At 37.1% G+C, this 25,870-nt stretch overlaps 1 protein-coding gene across 4 annotated transcripts in view; it reads left to right on the plus strand.

The window, feature by feature from the left end:
- Positions 1 to 25,870, plus strand: part of CTNNA3 (catenin alpha 3) — a 545,392-nt gene that overhangs the window by 283,572 nt on the left and 235,950 nt on the right. The gene's annotated exons all lie outside the window — the stretch shown is intronic.

Consider the following 25,870-nt stretch of genomic DNA (forward strand, 5'->3'; position numbering starts at 1 on the left):
AGGTACTTTTCCATTACTCAGCAAGTCAGACTGGCAAAAAATAGAAGTTGGACTCTTCTGCTTTTATGAAGGGGAGGAAATGATTACAAGATTAAGACATAACTTTGTAAGCACAAAAGGAGGGGGGTTCAAAAGTGAAATAATTCAGCTTTTGGTAAATTGAGGCTGTCTAATCAGTTTCCCATGTATGCCTCTTCAGTTTAAGTTTGTTAGCTGCACAATGGTGGACTTGTATTGGATACTGTATTTAATTTTCTTCACAACAATAAGTTACAGTAACAGTTGGTGTCAGAGGATACTGAGTTTGTATGGTGAAATCCTGACCTGCATTGGCAGTCTTGTGGCAGGAAGCAAAGATTATCCTGTGGTTTGCACTGTTGGTTACCCCATATATGTATTCAGTCGTGCTTTCAAGTGTGAGCCCTTTGATTTAAAGATTGATTATTTTTTTTTTAATTTTCTATCCCTGGCTTTACTATTGGCCTGAAGGCAATGGCCAAGTAACGTTGCTGTTCTATGCCTCAGTTTTCTCATGGGAAAATAAGGGAAGAGTACTTGCTTTCTTCACAAAACACTTTGAGAAAAGCTCAGTTTAAGAGTTAATTGTTGCTATTATATTTTACAGTTCTGCAGTGGTGCTCATTGCAATATGAATGATATATTACATTAGACTGTATTGACATAATAATGAAATATAAATACTGATGAGTCAATGCATGTCCCCCAAGTCACAGAAGACCTTTTGGCTATAGATCTGATTATTTTGCAGGAAGAGTAAAATAAAGCAACAAAGTAGTGTATCAGTGGCTGAGCTGAAAGTGTCTCTCAGGAGTGTCTCTATGCATTTTGTAAACTGTGGGCTGGTAACTTTCTATTCCACGTTCAGTGAGCAGTCCAGGGCACTGCTTATTAGGTCTGTCGGGTGATGAGTGCTTAAAATTGTCTCATTTCTGTGCTTAAAAGCATCACAAGATATAGTTGGAGAAAAGCTACCGTTGATTTGATGCTGCTGAGCATCTAGTTACTGTGATAGTGTTCGTTGATTATTTGCTTTGGAGGTTATGAGAGAAGTAGGAGCAAGGCAGATAATAAGATTTTAATATTTTCTGTTTACGTAGGCTTTAATTAGAGTGGGTTTTAACAGCAATGTTAAAATTGTATGTGTGTCTCCCTCCTGTATTACTGAGATGGCTTGCTGTACAACTGAGCTTACTCTTTTGATTGTAAACTTCATAGCTGAAGTGATCTGCCTTTATATAAGTGAGCTTATAAAGAAGTTTCTTATGTGAAGTCTCTTAATTACATATGTCTGATCAGCAAATTATGCTTATGTGGAAGACTGCAACATAAGCCAGTCCTGAGGATATATCACAAATTCCTCCTTCCCTTATACCTGTTTTTGCTTTATAGAGTACAAGAAATGTCTGGTGTATTTCCTGAATTGCAGTCTGCATCTCTTTGGCTCTTCAGCTATTTTGTTGCTTGCCCTTCTCCCAGTTATTTTTTAGGTGTAAAATAAGAAGCAGCTCCTCAGTTATTCTGGAATGGCACACTGAACTTGGTTCAAAATGTTCCTTTTTAAGAGCTACTTTGTAATGTGTGTAGATTTTACATCTTTGCAGAAGGTATGCTTGATGTGGAACAAAGGAATTAAAGTAAACAAGGAAAGAAACTAAAAACTTCAATTACAAGTGAACTCCTTCAAAATTCTGTGAAGACTGTTTGAATATACTGTATTAGAGGCCCAGAGCAAATACATAGTACCTATCAGAGAAGACTTTGAAACAGCTTCAGAAAGCTAAAATTGCTGAACAGTAATGTGAATGTAAATACAAACAAAATAAATCACAGTGACTTTAAACTAAGAGCATCCAGAAAAGCTTGTGAGAATTGCATGAACAGAACCCTCTTCCAAATAGCTCAGGTCCAGCAAGTCTTAAGAGAGTCTGTAAGAAATGACTGAAATATTTTCAGGAGTGCTCAGTGAGTTCAAACCCATCCATGTTCATTATGAAAGCCGTTGGTAGGATTCTTACTCCTGCCTTTACAGTGAACATCAGAGGTCGTCTTCATGAAGCACTGGTAAAAGAAATCACAGAAAAACTGACAGAATAGTAATAAATCTTCAAACACCTCCATTCTACTAAATGTGATTGCCAAACTACTGGCTGTGGTGTGTAACCATGACAAAAAGTGCCTCTGTACTAGAGTACTGCTACTGCTGTCTCTGTTTCTACAACATCTTTCATGTAAGCTTCTAGTGCCATATGATAAATGGCATCAAGGCAGTAGAGATGTTTATCTGAAGAGTTTTAGTGAGAATCTTGTTTGCTGGTAAACATGAATGTAAGACACTAAACAGGTAAGCTAAATCTACTGCATAATATTTTATATGACTAAACAGTTTGAATTTTTACATGTGGTGTGGTGTCATGGTTTGAGTCCAGAGGGCAACAGAGCACCACGCACCATGCAGCCGCTCACTCACCTCTTCCCCCTCAGGAATGGGAAGGAGAAAATAAAGCAAAAGGTTCAGGAATTGAGACAATGGTCATGGGCAAAAGACAGACTTCATCGTTCTTCCTGGGCTCAGCTTTGCTCTCAATGTCTCTACCTCCTCCCCAACAGGGCACGAGGGGCAGGGAATGGGGGGGTTGCAGTCAGTCTTACTGCTCCTTCCTCCTGAGGGGAGGACTCCTTGCATTCTTCCACTGCTCCAGCATGGAGTCCCTATTATGGGAGACAGTCCTTTATGAACTTTCTCTGACGTGAGTCCTTTCCATGGGCTGCAGTCCTTCCCGAGCTGCTCTGGCGTGGGTCCTCCCTGTGTACTGCAGTCCTCCCGGTGACGAACTACAACAGCACAGGCTTCCCACAGCATCGTGCCCTTCTTCAGGAACAGTCACCTGCTCCGGCCTGGGGTCCTCCACAGGCTGCAGGTGGGTCTCTGCTCCACCAGTGACCTCCATGGGTGCAGGGGCACAGCCTGCCCTCTCACCACAGGCTGCAGGGGGGCATCTGCTCCACTGTTGACCTCTGTGGGTGGCAGTGGGGCGGCCCTGCCCTCTCACCACGGACTTCCAGGGGGTCTCTGGCACACTGGTGCACCTCCCCCTCCTCCTTTCTTCCTCTGACCTCGGTGTTTGCATAGGTGTCCTGCTCGCAATTCCTCCTCACAACTTCAACTCCTTCTCCTGGGTTCCCCTTCTTAAATACATTATCACAGAGGTGCAGCCACCATCACTAATTTGCTTGGCCTTGGCACAGAGGTGGGTCCAACATGGAGCCGGGGGAGCTTTAAGAAGCTTCCTACAGGGGCCACAGCTGTAGCCCCCTCTGCTACCAAAAACTCTGCCACACACACAAACCCAGCACATCCCTATTCGCTCTTGCTCTCAGAGACTCATGTATTACCAAAATGCTGAGAACAAATCTATCAATGCATTTATAGTTGTATCATAACCTCATCTGCTGTTATAGGAAGCTATTATTGCTGTGTAGGCCGTTTTTATGATTGTCATATTTTCTCTCTGGGTTCAACAGTCTGGCCCACTGTGTTTTGGCAGCCTGTCTGCTGAAGTCCAGTATTACCCAGTCAAGTTTTCAAGGATCTAAAAGAGCCTGCTAAACACAGCTTGAATATATAAATGTTCTTTCCTAACAGTTAACATAAAAACACTTGTAGTGTAGCCTGTGAAACCATTTTAATGTACAGTTATGAAGAAATACCTAGCTGTGATGTTGAAGCATAAATATTTCAAAGTAAGCCTAGTACTTAGGGTACAGTCATATTCATGATATAACATATTTGGTATATCAGTTAAGAAATGCTTTTCGAAGATGTTGCAAGTTGTAGATGTACTGTTTTCTTGCCTAGTCTTCATTGTTTCCAGATCAGTATTATAACTCATATTTTACAATAGATTAAAGATGAACGTTTCATGAAAATCTCATAGCATTAACTACTGTGCAATAAAAGTTGATGAGAACAGTTTTATAACAGTACTCCATTACTGTTAATTATTATTACCTTCATTGCACTTACTTGTTTCCAGCAGGGGCCTCATTGTATTTGATTGTGTCTAAACAAATGAGAAGGATTTTTAGAATTTATAATATACACAGATGAAAGTTAGAAAAATAGGATAATAATAGGATAATAGCAAGATTAATATGACAGCTGATCTTGTCTTAATAATACAGTATTGGCTCTTTGTTACATAAAATGCAACTATGCTTTGTCTATCAAGCTTGATAATACTCAGTCAAAATTCTTGCCACAGTAGCACTGAATATTCAGAAAGGACGGACTGTGGTCCTGCAGACTGCAGCAGGATGATAATTCCACCTGATTATGAGGTGGCCCTTTCAGAGACCTGATGTACACACACCTCAGTGGCGTGCCCTGTAATAACACATTTAATTAGAGTGGCTAATACTATCCCTCTCTGGCAGTTTGCTGTTGTCTTCCAGCTTGTCTGTTCCGTGTTTACTCGTGCCAGCTTCCAAATTATCTCCAGTGTTAAGATTTGAATTGGGTTTTTTTTGAGATTGTATCTGTGGCTTGACCTTGCTTTTCCTGGCAGATGCATTTCCCTGGCATTAGAAGTAATATTCCTTGATTTCAGCTGTTTCCCACCCAAAGTGAATTTGTGAGTCTAGCTTCATCCCTATATTGTCTTTTTTGTGTTGAAATACTTGCTGGTGAACAGGTATCACAGACCATGTTTGAAATTTATTTCTTATTTTCTGTTGAGTGATAAAGATGAAAATATGCTTCCCTGTTTTGTAACAGGCCAACACACTTTATTTCTCTCTTTTCCCTTTCAGAATGGAAATAGCATCTTAATCTAATAGAAAATAACCTGCAAAAATAGTTATTTTAAAAGGGATAGGTGTTTTATAAATTGTCAGCGATTTCTCAGTTTAGTCATAAAATCACAGAATCATAGTACATGCTTAACACTGTAAGATCCCTGTTGCTCACAGGCAAGCTGTCCAGGCTGAGATTAACTGTGTGTCAGGTGTGGAGGCCTCTGACTGGTTTCATGCGCCAAGCTGTGCACTGTCAGAAATAACACAGCCCCACTGGAGCTGGAGACATGATGCTTCTGGAACTCTGGGAGCTGTTATCTGCCTTCTGGCTTTCCTCTGTGGAGATCTAAATGGAGAATTGTTGTGGTCATCTGGATGTAACACTTAGGTCAGTGAAAGACACATGTTTTCAAGTTACATAATGACCTTTGCATGCCCCGCCATTATTTTTGACTTCTCTTATAATTTATATATATTCTGTATAATTCACTTTTCTTTCTCTACTTGGGCTCTCAAACTTCTTTCCCCCTTATTTCAGATAAACTGAGACTTGATGGTGTCATATAACAGGAATGTTAATGAGAGAAGTACTTTTTACTAATTCTGGATTAGACTGTTTATTTTAAAGGCATTATGCTATGTTATAAATTTCTGCTATTTTCAGAGGAGTGTTTTCATTCTGAAATGAATGCCTGTGGTAAAGCATGCATCTGTAGTGTAACCTGCTCTTTTTGTCTTGGCTTATTTCACTGTGGGGCATAGAGAAAGCGTATAAAGTGAAAACAATTTAAAAAAAAAGTGAGAGTTATGTAGATCAAAATGCTTGCACACATACATATTATGTCTCTCCTCCTTTCATTCAGCTTCTATCTTGGTTACATAGAAAGCTAATGCTGCAAGTTATGTGCTGGAGAGGATGTGATTTAAATAATGTCTTCAAAGATCCTGCACAGAATCTACCACATGAAAGTTCTGTAAATCCATGAATGATGAATGCAAAGGTAGACAAGTAGCAATAACCAGAGACTATTAGTCTGAGAAAAGCTGGATATGGAGGAGGCTGGTATAGTATCTTTGGTTATTATGAGAAAAAAAGCCTGAAGTCGGTGTGTGTATGGAGAGAAGCTGTAAGGAAGATGCTCAAGCAGGACTGTCCTGAAGCAAATACAATTCAGAAAAGGATTTGATATGTGTATAGAAAATGAGTGAAGCCTATAGCAAGTTGCACTATTACAAGCAAGGACTGTGGTGATTCTGCTTTATGGAAAATAATGGTGTTTCTAATTTGTCTCCATTTTGTTTTCCTTCACTGAGATTTTGATTTCTTCCTCACTCTTATCTCTTCTTGCTCTTGCAGCTGCTGTGCTTTAAATTTCCTGCCACATGAATATTCTTTATGCTAATTTTTTTCTTTGCTTCTTTGTAAAAATCATTTCCCTAGTCCTGTATCCATCTTTTGAGTCTATAAAGAGTGTATTATGCATATGATAATTAACTATCATATTTATCGAGACAGACAGAGTTCCCAGTTGTATAATACAATTGTATAACTTAAGTAAAGAGCCCACACAGTGCTCAGAAAGCTCCAGGTAATAACACCTCTAAATAGTTTGTGTTGCTTGTACTAATTTATCCATCAGGAATGTGTTCTCATGGACAATGTTTAGCCAGTTTGATTGCACAGTGTATTCACTCACAGAAGAAAAATCAGGAAGATTGCTACTTGCTATGGAGTCTCCTAACTTTCTGATGAATAACATTCTTGCACTAAAAAATATTAAGTTTTTTCCATTTATATGGAAACAGAACAACCAGGGGATCAGGCTCAGTCAGCACAGGTTTGTGAAAGGCAGGTCCTGCTTGACTAACCTAAACTCCTTCTGTGACAAGGTGACCGTCTTAGTGGATGACAGAAAGGCTGTGGATGTTGCCTACCTAGATTTAGTAAAGACTTTGACACCATTTCCCACAGCATTCTCCCAGAGAAACTGGCTGCTCATAGCCTGGACAGGTGTACTCTTCACTGGGTAAAAAACTGCCTGGATGGCCTCACTCAAAGAGTGGTGGTGAATGGACTTTAATCCAGTTGGTGGCTGGTCACAAGTGGTGTTCCCCATGGATCAGTACTGGGACCCATTCTGTTTAACATCTTTATCAATGATCTGGATGAGGGGATCGAGTGCACCCTCAGTAAATTTGCAGATGACACCAAACTGGTCTGGAGTGTTGATCTGCTTGAGGATAGGGAGGCTTTACAGAGGGATCTGGACAGGCTGGATCAATGGGCCGAGGCCAATTGTATGAGGTTCAACAAGGCGCAGTGCTGGGTCCTGCACTTGGGTCACAACAACCCCGTGCAACGCTACAGGCTTGGGCAGGAGTGGCTGGAGAGCTGCCCAGCAGAAAAGGACCTGGGGGTGTTGGTCAACAGCTGCCTGAATATGAGCCAGCAGTGTGCCCAGGTGGCCAAGAAGGCCAAGAGCATCCTGGCTTATATCAGAAATAGCGTGGTCAGCAGCACCAGGGAAGTGATTGTCCCCCTGTACTCAGCACTGGTGAGGCCACACCTCAAATACTGTGTTCAGTTTTGGGCCCTTCACTACGAGAAAAACACTGAGGTGCTGGAGTGAGTCCAAAGAGCAACGAAGTTGATGAAGGGTCTGGAGCACCAGTCTTATGAGGAGCAGCTGACGGAACTGGGGTTGTTTATCCTGGAGAAGAGGAGGCTGAGGGGAGACCTTATCTCTCTCTACAACTTCCTGAAAAGTGGGTGTTGGTCTCTTCTCCCAAGTAACAGGTGATAGGACAAGAAGAAATGGCCTCAAGTTGTGCCAGGGGAGGTTTAGATTGGATATTAGGAAAAATTTCTTCAGTGAAAATGGGATTTCTTCAGCACTGGGACCGGCTGCCCAGGGAAGCAGTGGGGTCACCACCCCTGGAGGTATTTAAGATGCGTAGATGTGGTGCTTAGGGACATGCTTTAGTGGTGGACTTGGCAGTGTTAGGTTAACGGTTGGACTTGATGATTGCAAAGGTCTTTTCCGACATAAATGATTCTATGATTATATATTTCTCCTGTGGTAGCATCTGGATTTTCTTGTTGTGAAGTGGAGCTCTGCTAGGCACAGTAAAAACACATTGATGTTCTCCCCCTTACACCATTTGGCGTGGGGTATTGCTGTTACCAGATGGAAGGCTTCTGCCCCCAGGTGCCCAGTCTACATTCTTACCTTTTGCTCTCCGTCTGCCATTGATACCACTCCGATGTGTGACCCTCCACATAAGGGATCTTTGCTTAGTGATCAGGGCACTTAAAAAAGACTGACCCTAAGTTAGCCCATTCAAGTGCTTTCATATTGCATAGAGACCCAGAGAAGGTTCTGTTTTCTGTTCTGTTTGAGGAGGTCAGAGCAGAGAAATTTAAATTGGGCTTTAACTCTTTAGCTGGAGGTACACTAGCATTTGAAGCTAGAGTTCTGCCCTGGATGTAACAATGTGATAAAAGCCTATTCAGAAAGCTGTTTCTAGTATAATTATTTGCAGTGATTTTGCCAAATATGTATATACATATTGAGGTACTGTCTTCTTTCAGTGTTTATTCTGTGTCTGGCTACAAGCTTGTTGGAAAAAATGAGAAATGATTGTAAACAGAGATAGACTTTGAACTTCGTCTCCCATTTCTCTGATCACTAGGGGTAGCTGTTCTTCGGCATTCTCTTTATTGAGAAAGGTTCCTTAATCTCTATGTGGATCTGGCAAGAAATTATTAGCTAACATGACACAGATAACAAGCATTGCTGTACTTCTAGGCCATGCCATATGCGATATATATTGGAGTCTGAGTAACTACTTAACGACAAGGTGTAGTTTTCAAAAGCTTTTGACCTACCCAAGTTTTGTTTAAGGTATAAAGAATAAGAGGGACAGAATCTAAATGGGCTCTTGTAGCAGAATCTGAAAATGTTTACAGCTTTTATATTAAACTACAAGTGGGGCTTAGGTATTTCAAAAGTTAAAAAAGAGAACTTTTTTTTAGCATAGTGTTTTGCGGTCTGCAGACAGGAAATGTATTTTACAAAACTTACCAATCTTGATTTGCAATTGAATCAAGTTGTCATCATTGAGCCTCAGGTGAATGAGTTTCTGCAGTTAGCAAAACTGAGTATGAAGGGCTTTAATTTTGTTCTGGCACATGTCCAAAGGCTGAAGTGATTTTTAGAGTGTGTTTAGACCCATGGTGAATGGTCCAAAAAACTTGTGGAGGTTAAATTCTTCATGAGGTCACAGATGGTACCTAGCATCCTTTGTATGAACCACCAGCTTTTAGAGTATCAGTCTGAGTCGTCTGTGTTGGTTTCTGTCTCTTTGCAGTACATGTGATAATGAAGGGAATTCATTTAAAAGCATTTTTCAGCTTAGCAACTTTTTATATTCATTTAAATATAAATTCCAAGAGTGGTACCAATGTTGTCTCTGTTCTAAATATGTGCATGTTGTGCACACATAAAATTTATGGCATTTGCTGTCTTCTTAATCAGTGTGTTGAATCAGACTTTTGTCTCATTTTGAATATGGATTAAAAATTAGATCAGTGTTCTCTTATAACAGTTCAACTGCATTAAGAGCTATCATTATGCAGCAAGGAGTATGACCCATATTTTGTGAAAGGTGTGATGTAGATGTGAGAGTCAGAGGATGCTACTTGAACTGCTTCCATACTAGCAGACACATATTTGGACAAAAGATTTTGTTTCTCGAACTTCAGTTTCTCTTTCAAAAGATTGGAAAAAACTGCTTGATAAAGCCCTACTCTCAGTTGCACATTGCTGCTTAATAAGTCAACAGTGAACCTGATGAAAATTACAGGTATTGTTTTCAGACCTCCTTGTGTTAGCCTTCTCAAGATGTCATTCTGTCATCTGGCTTGTTCATGCTCAACTTTCCATTTTCCATTACTAGATGTATTCCCTAAGTGGGAAGCTGTTCATTTTCTGCCTCAGTCTCCAGAGCTGGTCGATGCCTTCATTTTATGGCAATGTCTCTTCATATCACGCTTGAAGTGGATGAAGCTTCTAAGTGATGATGTGTTTTTAAATTCTAATCAGTACTTTATAAATTCAGGGATGGCAGTGTTGCGTGGAACAACCTCAGAAATTTGAAGTTAGCAAGAACTGGCAATTCCTGTCATTCTCTGCCCTATGTTGAATGTTCTGTACGATTGATGCTAGAAACCAGTTGCTTGATTTTTGTTTCTTCACTGATTTCTGTCATCTATCATTTAGAGCCTCTGAGTATACTACTCTTTGGTATTTCAATTATAAATGAAAACGAGAGCAAAGTGTTGTTTGTGCTTCTTAGCAACTTGTTTTTATTTTCTTTTTTAGTTTTAACAACAGTTGCTTACGGTGTATTTAGGTTTACCGGCTCTTTCAACTTACGCATTGAACCTTTCTGTTTTATTGTCTTGTTTTTATTTAGGCTCAGGTTACGAGTAAAATTTAAGAGTATTTATCTTTTAAAATTATATCGGATGCCATTAGGGGATCATTTTTTAGTGGATGGAATTTGTTAAAAGCATAGCACTTATTTGTATGTTGCACATTTCACAACATTGTGATCGCTAACAAACTAGTGTTAAAACAGCTAATAATGTTAATTTTAAAGTGCAACATTTTTAGTAAATGCCGTAACTAATATAGAGAGTTATAAGTGGTTAAAGATGTTTTGCATATCATGGGATCTTTGTCTCTTTATTGTATGAGAAATAAGTGGATATTTTGCAGTGTATTTATTTCATTTAGCCTGTTTGATCTACCCTATGCACGTAATTTCTGCTGTCACTTGGGTAGTGATGGCTGCTTACTGCAAAAACAGTAACAAAGCTGACATGCTATAAGCATAATTTTTTTTTTTAGCTTTTGTAGAGTATGTATGTAGTTATGTATTCTAAACAAAACCTGCACTTAATATTTTTGCAAGTACTGCAACCTTGTTCCTTCTGAAAACTTTTTGAAACATGGATAAAAATACCCAGAGGCTCCAAGTATGCATTGTCCATATATTGTTAGGGACTTTTCAGAGCACACTGCTGTTGTGCAGCTTATAGTGGATTTAGCCGACATGTTTTAAAAGCTCTGTTTTGTTCCAGTCTCTATAGCTTCCATCTACCTCTTTTTTTTTTTTTTTAAATGTCACTAATTTAAGAAGAATGCTGTTTTTCAGATGCTTGAAAGTACTGTGAGATTATTACTGATAAATAATGATGATTCAATGAAATCACTGTTATGTTGGACATCTCAGCTTTTGGGTTTGGACTTGGTCAGTACGGAATATGTGAAATGATCTTGTTTGACTATGTAATTTACAGCACAAAGTTATTTTTTCCTTTTTCTTAGAACAAGTTTGTATGGTCTCTTCAGGGTAGTGTAAATCAGACATAGCTCTGTGCCCTGTAGCTCTGTCTTCCGTTCTCCTCTCTTGATCACTTGGAGAACACAAGCAGTTGCCCTGAGAAGGTTAATGGGATTCCTCCAAAGCAGGAGAATCTTTTAATTGGCACCTGCTCTGCTAACATAGGCTTAATGTCTCTTTAGGCTAGGAGAGGTAGTGTGCAGGGATCACGGCATGTCATTTATTGCCATCTTCTGACTTCAGACAGTGGCATGGTTCTCTACGGCTTTCTTTAACTGCCGTAGTTTCATTAGGTGGTGTGTGAGGATCCAGGTCTTTCTGAACCTGGATTTAGCAGCAAAATAATCTGGAAGCATTTTGGCTCTTCTCACCCAAGTTCCTGCACTCAGAATAGCTTAATGAAGCACCAAACCTCAAGTCTTTCATAAGAAGAGCCTTCAACTTTGTAATTTTCATTTTTGCTGTGTTTTTTTTTACCTCAGTACCCTTGAGTTTAAATTATGTCAGTGTATGTCTGCAATAGCAGTTTTGTGTTAGTTCCCATTTGAGGTTTTCTGAGTGTAGCAAAAACATCCTGTATATTTAATTTGCTGTCGTATGGATGGGCATAAAAGAAGTGTATCAGTAATTTAAAAAAAAAAAAAAAAAGACGAGCCTGAGTGTGATAGTCTTAAACAACCAAAACCAAGCCCTGGCTCTGCAAACTCATTTCAGTTCCAAGTACCCTTCTCACTCATGCCTTGTGAGTAGGAAACAACAGCTCTTCCATGGTTTATAATTTAATTTCTGTTTCTTAATTACAGAACAAACCTTGCCTGGAATATTTGCTTTGCTTTTCCTGCTTAGCTTTCCCATTCTCTTTTTTTATGATTTTGGTTTTGTTCTTATTAACATTCTTTGCAGATACACTGTCACATCAGATTTGCTCTTTATGTAATATGGTTTACTACAGCATCCATTTTCTCTTATGCTGTCAGCACAATCTGACATAAAGCATTTTCATGTACAATTGCTCTTATATTCTCTTGGATCCGTGATCCCATTAATGTGGTTTTGTTCAATTATTATTTTAGTTGTTTTTAATATATAATACTGTCATGTGATTGTAGAGGTATTTTGTCTACATTGGAACACATACTCTAGTTAAAAATGAATGTATGCACCCTTTAATATTGCTGAAAGACATTTAAAAGTGTACTTTCAGTGTGATAAATTTAAGTAGTTTGATAAAGGAGATATCCACAGACATTTGTTTTTAGGCAGTTCTTGTTGTGGCAGTTTGGAAGCATAGCACACTGAAGTGTATTTGATATAACAAGTGTATTTTAAAATATATTTATTTTCATACAAAAGATGATGCAAAACTGAAGTTATACTTTCAGCACTGAGTTTTTAAATATGTTTTATACTTCCATAAACAGCTGATATTTGAAGTGATTCCACTTTTTTTTCCCCCCAGCAAATAGGCATATACTCTTCAAAGTGATTTTAGAACAGGGAGGTAGGGATAATTTTCGGTGCAACAAGAGTGGAGTGGGAGGGATTATAGAAAAAAGCTTACTTTCTGCCATACTGTTCATAGCACAATAGCAAGTATTTTATTATGAAAGCCTGAAGTAAGATACATATATCTAATAAGTATCAACATTATCTTAATTCTCAGAATCTCATTCACAATTTTACTGTATGCTAAACTCTCTTTCCATGGCATTTATTAACAGTATTTTCCATGGTAACGGTGAGTATTTATGTTTCAAATTAATAGAAAATTTGGTTTTCTTTGATTTGCAATGCTTGAACAGGTGGCTCTCAAATATGGTAAGTTTTCAGGTTAGTCACTCAGTTTTGTGCACTTGCTGTGCTTGGATTTCTGTCAGATCTGCATGCAGTATTGTGAATTTTTTCAGTCCAAAGAGTGTTTATAAAGTAAACCAGGTACAGTCTGACATATTGCTATCTGAATTTATATTTGTATATGTGAGTATTGTGTGTGTTTGAACAATATATCTGTGTATCATCAAATGCATAGATATATAGTTAATAGCAACAAAACTCGAAGCAGCAGGGAGATGGTGGAATTAAGATTCTTCTTCACACCTATCATGACCTATCAGCAGAATGCGTACTAGCACCATCTTTAAATGCATGCTTGAATGTTTTCTCCACATGAATGATGTTTCATACACCACACAGAGTCAATGAACAGTCCCCTTCTGAAGTTTTTTCAAGTTACTGATGCTTACTATTGGGAGATCTTTATGTCCAGCTGTTTCCAAGAGGACTAACTAAGTGGATAGCAAGCTGTATCTGCGCCTGCATGTAAACTGCTGAAAGGTGCCATTGTACAATCATCAGAGCATATTGTAAGAGTCCTCAAAAACTTCTGTGGCTGGGCTGAGATTGCAACTCTAGATGGCTGCTCTGTTGCCACCTGGAGCTCCATCATCACTTTTATTAAATGCTGCAGCATCTTTGAAGAATTGGGAGATAACATGGCTTTTGGCATGGTGGTGCTACCATGAGTAATTGCATGAGAAACTTCAAAACTATCTGCCAGCTAATAAATGAAAATGGTAACTGACTGCACCTGTTGTTAAAATATATACAAGGACTTGCAAAGAATAAAGACGATTTCCTTACCAATAAGCTGTTCCTTGAAGTTTTCAGTCTGTGTGGACGTTTGACTTCCACCTGTCTTTTCTTATTCTCCTTTATGTGCCAGCCACGTGGTTGAGAGCTAACTGAACTAGTGGCAGTTACTCTGACCTATGTACACTATCTTGAGGAGCAGTAAGGGGGGGTCCAAGAGAAAATGCTCTGTAGATATTATGAAGAAAAGTTTCAAATCTTATATAGTGGTTTACTTTTAGAGTACACAAGCAGACAGCGTATCTTTTAAGACCCTGGTAACAGGTCATTATAAGACAACCTGAATATTTCTTTAATATAAATGCATCTGTCTGAATTTACATGTACGTTGCAACTAGTGAACAATATTTACAGTTATCGTACTTAACCTGACTTTGTGTATTTTTGACATTCTTTAAATTTCATGTATAATTCAGTAACACACATTTATAGAAAGAGGAGGTTGCTCATTAGATTTCAGCCATGTATTTCATTTTTTCATTTATTTCATTGGAAGTGAAGGAAGGAATATAAATCTTAAAGGAAAAAAATGTTCCTTGAACTCTGTGATATTGCTGCGTTTATGAAAAAACTCATTCTATTTTTCCGATTTTTTTTTTTTATAAGCTCCTTTTCTCACCTTTTTTCCTACTGCATGGTGGCAGTTTACCACCATATCTCTGGTATTGTGCCAGTAGAGGCATACCAAGTGGGTGCAGTGTCTTAAACTGAATGCTTGCCTACCTTCAACACAGCCTTTGCTAGACCCTGGGTTTGTAATTTTTACTGATCTCTTGATAAGACATAAGTAGCATACTTTTAAAATATGTTATCCTCCCCTAAAACCCTAATTTGAATCTGTTAGGTTTTTTTGCTTCTGATACGATAGGTACAGTCAGCAGAGATAGTCCATGAAACTAGCTCATGTCACTGGGTATTCAGACAGCTTGCCTGGTTCTACTTCAACTGAGATAACTGGTGTCATTACAAAATGCTGTCACCAGATTGCAACCATTGATTTCTCTTTTACAGAGCATTTATGTTATCCATTGCTTCATTATGTGTGGCTACCTAAAAGCATGAACACTATTCTTAAAATCAATAGGCTATACCTCTACAGGGTATATTCCTCTTGACCTTCGAACTTCATCAGTCTGCATGACTCTTACCTTCTATAGCCATGTCACAATGCTTCCTGTATCTTTTCTCCTACCTATGTATTAATAGTCCTTCTTGAGGTTTCTGCTAATATCAAGGACTTTTCATTACCTTTTACCTGATCTTCACTGCTGCCTGTCAGTCAAAAGCTTACTCTGTACAATTAATGATGCGTCAGCACAGGATTTTAACTTACACACATCTCAAACCTTTAATGAATCTTTCTTCTGCTCTTAGCTTTACCCAACATAATTCCCAGTTACTTTTCTACTGATTCTGTTCTAATTAGATACTTTCATTTCCTTTCCTTTTTTGCTATAATCTTTCATAGAGCTGATGACAATTGTATGTGAATGTAGGTTAATTTATAGTACATTAATTCTTTGGCTAATTAGGAATGTAAATGGTTAAAAAAATGAAATATGAAACTTTGGAAATCTTAATTTAAACAGAAATGCTCTACAAAGTTTAAACTAAAAGTCCTGAAGAAAAAGAACTTCCAACATAAAATATGATCACTTCATTAGAATGTTAAAAATGTTGCATGCTGAGTGAATTTTTCCACAGGGGGTTCCATTTGGGGTTTTTTTCTGTGTAAAAATAAATAGGGGAAAAAATATAGAGAATTTCTGCATAGAACTGCAGAGGAATATGCCCTGAATAGCTGACTTTCTTGATCTTACCTGCCCTGTAGGAGACTGTAATTTTCAGTTGTCTTCCCTGCATGCCATCACATACAGCCTCACTTGCTCTGTTTGTTAGCTGCTACATTTAACACGTTGCTTTTTTTTTCTCTCATGTAGCATAGAAACACAGGATCTTTAAACCTGTACTGAGAATATAATCCAACAGGCGCAGTAATGCTCCGGTTTCTCACTCTCCAAATCAATCTGCTAAATAAATGGCTATGCAATGTCCTCTTTCCTGGCAGTCGTCAGCGTAAAAGGATCATTCAAGTGCTCTTTTATCAATCTCTTTCATGTTCTTTCCCCCATAAGTGCTAACAGCAGAAACTATCTGAAGTAGAATAGATTTTCTCTAGTTAACAATAGTGATTTTTTAAAATAACATTTGAGTATGAAAAACATTTAGTCATGAGCTTCTGAGAATAACATCTTTGAGTAATTTCATTGTGTTGCTATAAATAATGGTATGTTTTATTCGGGAGTGACTGATAGTACAGAATTCACCTGGTGAAGTGATTGCATCAGCTATTATTTGCTCTGACAATCCCCAAAACTTCTTATGTTGCTACTTCTTATCTTGTAGTCCTCTGTATAGACAAGACATGTATAAAGGAATTCATACAATCTGGATTCATTATATGTACAGGATGCTGATGAGTGTTTAGCTGAAGTATTTGTAAATTTGAGAGCTAAATTTTTAAACCACTTGCCTTAGTCTTCTCCCTAAAAGCTGGATTTTCATTCATTGCACATTAAGTGACTTCTAGTCTCCTAGATTCACATATTGCATCACAGTATGGTGTTAAATTAATTGCTCTGGATTAGAAAGGGATTAACTAATACATGTAAAACATAATTAAATGGAATTAACAGTTTTTGTCTGTTTGGGGTTTCATCCTTTAACTTCTATTTGAAGTATGGTTATGAACAAAACCAAATCCATAATGTGCATGTTAGCTGAAATGACCAAACTTTGCCTGGTTTAGAGCTGAAGTCTTTGACAAGTAGCTATTTTCATAAAGTTTCTGTCTGTAAACCAAGCTCTGTCATGTTTCCACCCATGTTTGTCTCAAACGGCTTCCTTCAAATCATTCCGCAGAAATGTTGTAGAGTATGAGTTATGTGTGAGTGAAACTAAATGCTTTTTTAGAATAATTACAAGTGGAATTTCCTTTGTTTATGGACATGTGCATAGCTGAAATCTCAGATCAAAGGAATCAGGGAAATCAATCTTCATTACCCATCCATGGCGATACAAGAGCATGCTGGTTTTCCAGTAAAAGAAATATCATGGCATGTCTGTTCCATAACTGATCATGAATAGGATCATAGGGATTATCTCAGAACAATAAATATGTCAACACAGCAAACTTCATAAAGGAAAAAAAGAAATTACCTTCTTAGTTCTACTGTTCTACCTTCCTTATCTCTTCATGTTACTCTTTGATATAATGGGAATATAAGGAGAAAGTGTGATGCTATTGGATAGTATGGAGTGGCTATGAGGACCTGAAAAAGTTGTTGGTTATTTTTTTTTTCCAGAAATATATCTGTAATCACTCTATATATTTAAAAAAAGGTTTGTATGTATTTTATATATATGATGCTGACATATTTGAATGCTGTTACACTTCTCTTAAGTCTGTTGGAATCTATTTATGTAGTACATAGTGCATTAAAATACCCCATCTAAAACCACAGTAAGATTGTTTTTGTTGTCTTGAAAAATGCAGGATGTGCCTTTGCTTTGCTGCAGAAATACCACTTTAGAAGTTGTATTAACTCAGTCTATCCCTAGGTATGGAAGAATTCGAGTAGCTTAGTGCTGGACATTTTTCCCTGTTTACGACTTCTGTTTAAGACCATCACATTTTGATTTAGAGTACAGCTAAGACCTTTAAACAATCTGGATGAGAAGGACTGTCTCAGAAACTCTACTATATTTTATTTTGAATTTTCTTCACCCTCTATCCCCTTCCTCCTTCTCATAACAACATATAATCTCCAAGCAATTTATATGATAGTTCATCATAGGAAAGTCTTATGCTGCTGCTGTAGGATGAGTTTTTCTCCAACTAATTTCCTATTTTCCTTCTATAAAACTGCTGGAACACTTTGGTGAATGGTAGATGGATATTCAATTAAAAACTTGTCTACTAGGAACTTAGAAAATTGCTTCTTAGTAAAAAGCAAATTAACCTTAAGTATGGTTCTTGTTGTCAGTTCGATAGTATGGATATTGCTCTATTTCTAGTTATGTTTGCCTTCCTGCATCATCACTGAATGACAGTAACATCTGATTAAAAGAAATTTAACTATTTTTATTCCCTGTGATTTTTCCAGTACTTCTGAAGTTGAAATACAAACCAAAATAAAGTACCACTGGCCTTTATGATTTCTCTATCAAGTGTAAAGACTGTCATATTTCAAATATGAAATACCCATGGCTTTTGATTTTACATTAGAAGTGATCATCATATTTGCTTTGCAACAGACCAGTTATGACACATTCACTTCATGTGACTTTTTTCCCCAAATAAGTAATAGAAAAACATGGTGGTTTTTTTTTTTTTTAGGATCAGCTTGGAATCATGCTGAATTTTTCTAATATTGCCAGTGTGAAAAAGTAAGAGAAAAACTGATATAATGAGATATTTGCCTTATATATCAGAAAGAAACAGTCAAAATTGAAAACAACATAGATTCCTCCTTCCCTTCTTTGGCTTGCTCATAGTCACTTTCAAGAGAATTTAAGATTCTTATTCTCTTACCAGAAACCACGGGTCCTGCTCTCTCCTTTGAGATACCCTGGCTACCCACCCCAACTTCAGTTGCTTGAAACTAATGTTTCACAGAGTAGATTAGAACATGCAATATTATGCATATTCCAGCAACATAATTCTTTCTGACAGTTTAGGATTAATTAGGATCTGAAAATTTCTGCTTTTTTTTTTTTTTTTTTAATTAAAGGATTATTCATTCTAAAAATTGTTGTTGTTTTTTTTTAAGGCTGTTTCATGCATGCTCATTTAGAGTTAAATTTGTTTTGCAGTATTATGAATTAGATGTAATTGAATGCTAAAAGAGAGTTATACTGAGAGGCTTTAAATTCAAGACTTTTCCTGCATATTGATTGAGAAAGGGTAATTCACACAGTGAGGAGAGCCCTCGGTACTCCAATTGGTATTGATAGAGGTTGAGGTAATTCATTTCTTATGAGGTACTTCACATCTCACAGCATTAGATCCATAGGGAGCTGTCTGTGATGGCTTGAAGAGGAAAAAAATGACAATCTCATATTGAAGCTGTTGAGGAAAAAAAAATCTATAATGAGAAACAGTTCCACATGAAAGATTCCTTATTTGCTCAGTTGCATATGATTTTCCATGCCCCTCTTGGTTGTTTTTTTTGTTGTTGTTTTTGTTTTTCTTTTCCCTTGGCTTTTACCCCCCCCCCCCCTTTTTAAAAATACTTACTATTTTTTCACAGAAATAGGTTTTCTTGAGTCAGATGTCTTTAAAAAAAGTGCACTAGTCTTGGTTTATTAGAGTAGGGAATCTGTGTTACTGTGTAAAAATAGTGATTTTTGACTTAAAATACTCATGAGTTAATCATTCTTTGTGCTTCCTATATTAACAAAGAAAAGTAATAAATATACTTGTAAATTAATTTTCTTTTGTAGGCTTCTGATATACAGTAAAAATATGCTTTGAAATGCTGTATGAAAAGGGTTGGGAGCTTTTGCCTTTTCAAAGGAATTTTTTTTTCTTTAAAATGTCGGAAATGTCAAGTTCTGCCTTTACTGTCTTGTCAGAGGATTCCTTGAATAACTTCTAAAATGTTCATTTAAGAGATCTCTCAGGCAGTAGTTAATAAGGTGGCATTGCTGTGAAACCTTAAAGATTTTTGGGGGGGGGAAAAAAAAAAAAGGAAATATGTGCACATAATTGTTCATGCATCTAAATAGTCTGATTGTTTCAATGAGGTTATCTGCACTCAAAAAGCTATTCCTATCTATTTCCAGGATGGAGAACATGAGCTCTTTTAAAAAGTTTGTTAAAAGAATGAGACATACTTGAAAACTAGAATTGTAAACAGCTGGCTTCCTTTTGTGTTCGAATCTGACACAAACTTGTCCATTGACGTCTTTAGCTTTGGATAAGATCATAGTTTTGGTTTATTTAACTATGCATATGACCTTCAACAAGAGATCTTGTTTTGTTACTTGGAAGTTGTACTTTGAGGAGCAAGTTAAAAATTTGGAGGGTAAAATATTGTTTCCATTAATTCTGCATGTAAGGGTCAAATATTCCTAAGGCCTAGTGATATACAAGTTGGTACAAGTACGAAGAGATTCTTAAGAGCATTTAAATTTCTTTGATTTTGCCTTTTGGTTACAACAGGTTTTGTTCCTACTGTGCTGGGAACTGTAGGATTGGGACAAGAAGGCAGTAAGAAAGAAAGCTTACTTGAGAGATCTTTTCTTTATATTGGATTGAACAAGGAAGCCAGATGCATTTGGGTACAAAGAGCATCTTGTTTGATAACAAGACACTTGAGGCTTGATTTTCATGTTCTGGTAATAGTATGCCTATGTTGCCCCAAGAAAAACAGGGTCTCTGGGGGGCCTAATGCCAGAGCAGTTTCTGGTGCAGTGCAGGTTCTGCAGCTAGCAGGGGCTGTGCAGGGAGCAAGGGTCAGGGAGGAGGTTCACCCAGGAGCCTGATGGCAAGCAGATTGACTAGAGTAAGACCCACTGGCTGGAGAAAGGTTTAGATTATGTGGTTCTAGTTACTTGTTCCTCATGAGACGTCAGAGAGAGGGAGGTTATCCATACGGAAATAGCTGTCCCGAGGCCTCACTTTGGCAAGAACTGTGAAAAAGACAGAGTTTATTGAAACACTGTTGTTCTGGGCCTTCCATGCTGTATTATGCTGTTCCCATCATCAGGATGTTTCTGGGGCCCTGTTATCATTCTTGTGGTGTGGCTGCCCCAGACTTGGCACTTCCCACAGGTGTTTCATAGTGAAGCACTCCTCTTGGATTTCTTCACTCTCTGTGTGACCTAAAAGGTGACAAGTCGCTTGCCTTCTCCCAGCAAAGAATGTAAACAGCGAAATTAGTTTTATTTACTTATTGATGGCTGAAGCACTATGTTAACTAATTTTGGCAGAAGCAAATGACTGTAATCAAGTTGACAAACCTCTTGGCCCTTCTCTATTAGTTGATATGTTTTAATATAAATGAAGACTGCAACAGGATTGAACTGGATCTTCCCTTATGAAGGCTTATGGTTTGGGGTTTGTTTTGAGACAGATGCTTGCCGTTGTCTTTACTTTGTTAAATTACACAACAGGATTTGAAAGATCAGGATTTCTATGAGCTGAGTATGTAAAAAAAAAATTAAAATAATTTCTTATTTTTGTGTCTGTACAACAAATCCATGCATGGAATTTTCCCAAGCAATAGCAGCATTGTTTCAACAGTGATAAAAATTGTGAAATTGCTTTTTATACAACTTTTTTTTTTTTTCATCGCTCTCACAATTTTGTCTAGAATTCAAAATGACTTTATAATTCAAAAGAGGAAACATTTATAAGCACCATATACCAAAAAGTGTTAAATGGTGAATGTTTAAAACTAAGTTATAACAACAGACTCTATAGGGACTGGTATCTCTATAGGGACCGTGACCTCGTGTATCTTATTTAGGTTGGGTGAGGTTTTGTTTTTTTTAATTAAGGTAGAATGTACCCTACCCTATAATTATTGAATATAGGATTACTGTCAATCAACACATAGCCTGAAATGATCAGTCATTTAATTAGAGCTCTGACATTTATTAACTAATCATAGTATTGATTAGTGTTTACCTTTTAGCTTGACATTTTTTTTAATATTTCCATAGAGAACTGATTTCAATAAATGTGCTAGTCTTTTTAAAAATAAAATTGTCCTAGGATACATTGAACTAAATCAAAAGATGTTTATCACAGAGTCATGGTACAGCTACTATAGGCCTTTAAGTATGGAAATCTATTTTCAGGAGAGCCTTTGAGTACAATATGGATTAAGATTATAAAGGGTTTTTTTAATCATGTATGTAGTTTTTTTTTTAATCATGTATGTAGTTTTAAGCATTCCAATGAAGTATTATTGCTTTGTTTAAACTTCTGTTATTTTAAACCAATATGTAAGCCCAGGAATGCAACATGAACTTATATCTGAGTACCCTCAAATATCAGGAATGCTCTGAATCTTAAGCCTGTTTTGTGTGTTTACAAATAACTATTTATAGTGGTGTTTAAGGAAAAAAGGCCAGGATGCCTATCAAGATAAATTACTTACTGCTTTGTAGTTTCTGCAGTCAATGGCACACACAGACGTGTGTGATATAACTAGGCTTATATTGATGTAGCCTGTTTACAACCTTATACTGCCCAGTACCTGCATATATTTATTCCTTTACTTGGCTGAGGAGGACCATTCTTAAAAATTCAGTGAGGCTCAAGCTCTGCATTTTATTCACTACTCCAACATCACTTTTCCTGCACAGGGAACACAGATAGATCCTGACCACTTCTGCTGTTTGCAGTCTAGATTCTAATTCAGCTGTTGTATCTCGAGGCCCTGCATACTGGCATGGATAGAATCTCCTGACTGTTTTGTTGCCATACAAATATTTGAAGGAATCCTTTAAGACTAAAGTAAAATAGTTTTTAAGTTTATAACTAAGACTCTAGATGTTATGTATTATGGAATTCAAAAGACATCTGATCTCACCATGGACGTAATAAATTAATATTGCTCCCTTTTACTCCACTATGTTGAAAAGCTAGAGTCTACAGATGTGTTCTTGAACATGTAGGGCTACTTTTGAAAAACAATGACTTTATATTTGAAATATTGATACCAGTTTCAGGTGGATATGTCCAAAATATCCAGTGTGCTTCATGAAGGCCTGTTACAATTTACTTTCAAAAGTTTGTGGGTTTTCGAATGTATTTTGGGGGACTGTTCACAAGACAAAACTTCAACTTACCAAACTAGGTGTCTCTCACCACCCTCTATGGTGAGTAGAGGCTCAGGACCTTTGGAGGTGATGCAAAAGTAATTACTTTCTCTGATGACTATAAGGGGACCTCAAGGAGTGCAGCCTTGAAGATTTAAGTAAAACCTTGTGAATACTTTATCACCACTACGTACCCAAATAAACAGACTCCATTTCACTTGGCCAGATCTTGTTTATTTTAATCCTGCTAATGAGAGCACTTCAATTTTGTGTTGTAACTGAGCTCTTGATTATAGCTAAAGCAGGGGGGTGGGGTGTTCTTTGATTCACATAATACTAATAGTATTTACTCTTTTAATACCTGTGGCTGATTGTATCCTGTTATATATTCTTTTTATATAATTTTTTATAAATTTAGCCCTTTTCTATTAGCCTCAGTATTTGGAGAGTTTAGATGATCTCTTAAGTAGTTTTGCCCAAATCGTCTTTATAATCTACTGATTAGTTTTCAGATAGGAGAGACAGTGCAACTATTAGGTAAAAATTTGTAGTACTTTGGGAGTGTGCCTACCAAAGACTCCACTGGAGACATGTTCCTAAGTCCTGCAAGGTTGGGTAGCTAATGCAAACATATTTGTTTGCATCTGTATACCTTGGAGTGCAGAAGGATCTGTAGAACTTTGTAGAGTAGGGCTGATGGTTGGACTTGATGATCCAAGGGTCTTTTCCAACCTGAATGATTCTGTGATTCTATGAAGGTCATGATCCCCTGCTGATAAAAATGAACTCCATTAAAACCAGTGGAGATATGGTGATTTGTTTCAGCTGAGAATCTGCCCTTAGATATGCACTGTTTTAAATGAAAATCTGACAGAAAAGGTTTTCTGCACATGTGGTTTTGAGTCATTCAACTAATGTGGTTTGCCAGTGTGTGAAATAGGCCTGTATTATTGGTGATACTCAGCATCTATCTTCAGGCTATGCAGTGTTAATTAAAAATACTTGTTTTCACTTAGCGGAGTATTAATAATGGTGTGACTTAATGCTTGTGAAATGTTTCATATGTTAAAAATGCATTGAAATAGGAGATGGATATTGCTTGTAGTATCTTCACAAGGGAGACATATAGCCATTATTACATATGTTTTACAGAATAAAACTGTAGCTGAGTGCAGGAAAACAGAGAGAAAGGAGTGAGCTCAACTGCATGATTTTTGAAATCCAGAGCCTAGAATAATGTGCATAATTTTCCTAGCCCTTTTCTTAATCCAGTCACCCTGTACAAGAATGAACTATTTCAGGATAGACTTGTTTGTTTTTAAGTACAGCAGTCATGAGAAGAATGTTAATTGACAAGCAGATGCAGAGTATTGCAAATACAGACATGTTAGCTATATGTGTGAAGATAGGGAGTGTAGAGATGTGCAGATCATGTTTAGTTTCACTATGCCATCGTTTTAATATACACTTTTAAAATATTAAATTAGTATTTTTCAGTTATTAAAAAGTCTAATCATCTAGTGAGGATCTTGAGCTGTTATTGTCACAAACATATTTGAGATGGGAGTCTGCAGAGGAATATAAACTTAACTTAAAGGAGTAACTCAGCATTCGAAGGTACTTGGGACCAACGGACAATAGCTTACAGAGGCTGGACAACACAGCACGAGACCTTCGATGTTTAAGACTACTCCCACAGTAGACTTTGTAGTCAGGTGAACTGACTTTAACAGAATATATACAATTTTGAAATACTTAAATATTTACAAGAAGGATTTATCCAAACAGTAATGTAGTTTTTTGAGTTTTAAATTTCTTTAAGGAAGAGAGTCTGCAGCTCTGAGGTTACCCACATTCTGGACCTGTCCACATTCTGCCGTCTGAAGCTACATTTTACAGTGTATTTAGTTCTTGGGGAAAACACAAGGTGAAAAATAACTTCAATTATAGTTAGGTTTGCTTTCTTGACGTTGACTATTGACAATTATGTTAAGAATTTGCAAATAAAGTATTTTTTGCCTTGTTCACTGTTCAATATTTTTATTCCACTCCCCGAGTGAGATTATTTCATATTAGCTGCCTCAAAGATCTAGGTTTGCTTAGAGCCAGTTGTATTATTAATATTATATGTTACAGCTTACTGGAGAACTTTAAAAAAATCCCAATATTTTACGTGGATTCTGTCGTCTTTGAAAAATAGGTTCCTAAATATAAGGCTTTTAAAGGATGTGCCAGTGTGGAACTGCATCTTTGTCATCTGAAAATGCATAGGCATAAACTGAATTGTATCCACAATGCTTTTACTGGTCCTGTTTACTTAGCAGTTTAGAAAGGATCAATTTTGTTGTCAAGGCTGACAATAGCTTGCAAAACATACTAGAAGAGTCATTATTTACTTCAGTTCCTATGCAAGCATTGGTATGAGAAATGGTCACATTACTATGAAATAGAAGGTTAGTATCTACCTTTAGGGATTCCTTGAAGGTTTCAAGGTGAAGTTCAGACCTGTGTTTGATCATCTGTTCCCTGCGAAGACTGTAAGCAATTTCAGAAATGGAAAGTAGTAGGAAAAGTTCGAAGTCACCCTGAATATATAAGCTCAATTTTTTAAAGTGATTGTTCATTTCAGTTGACAGAGAATGTACTAATTATTTCAAGGTGTCTATTGCTTTACAGATTCACTTTTAATATAAAAGTTCTCTCCTGATCATCTCTAGTCTTTGATTTAATATTAAGCATATTGCTCTGTTCACAGATTATTTTTTTTTTTTTTTAGCAAGGAAATAACTGACTGAAGTATGATATATTGTATATAACAAGGTTAGATACCTAGGTGCCTACCAAGATAATACTACATTTATTTTTACTAGTATTTATTTTAGTATGATTTACAAAATGAGACAGTCATGTTCATAACATAGACTTCCTAGTGTACTATAACTGAAGCCCATATATTATGGTCAGTATACAATGCCTTTTTTTTTAACATGTGTGAGAATCTGGTCCTTTCCCTGGAAATGTAATGTGTACTGACTTAAGACTTGAGTAAAGACACTTTCACTGTTTGTGGGTTTTTTTCCTTTGGACCAGGGCAGTCAAAGGTAGTGAGTAACGAATGACTGCTTTAGAGAAACAAAGTTCATCAGACATCCTGGATTTT

Source organism: Strix aluco, chromosome 7 (genome assembly GCF_031877795.1).
Source record: "Strix aluco isolate bStrAlu1 chromosome 7, bStrAlu1.hap1, whole genome shotgun sequence".
NCBI lineage: Eukaryota > Metazoa > Chordata > Aves > Strigiformes > Strigidae > Strix > Strix aluco.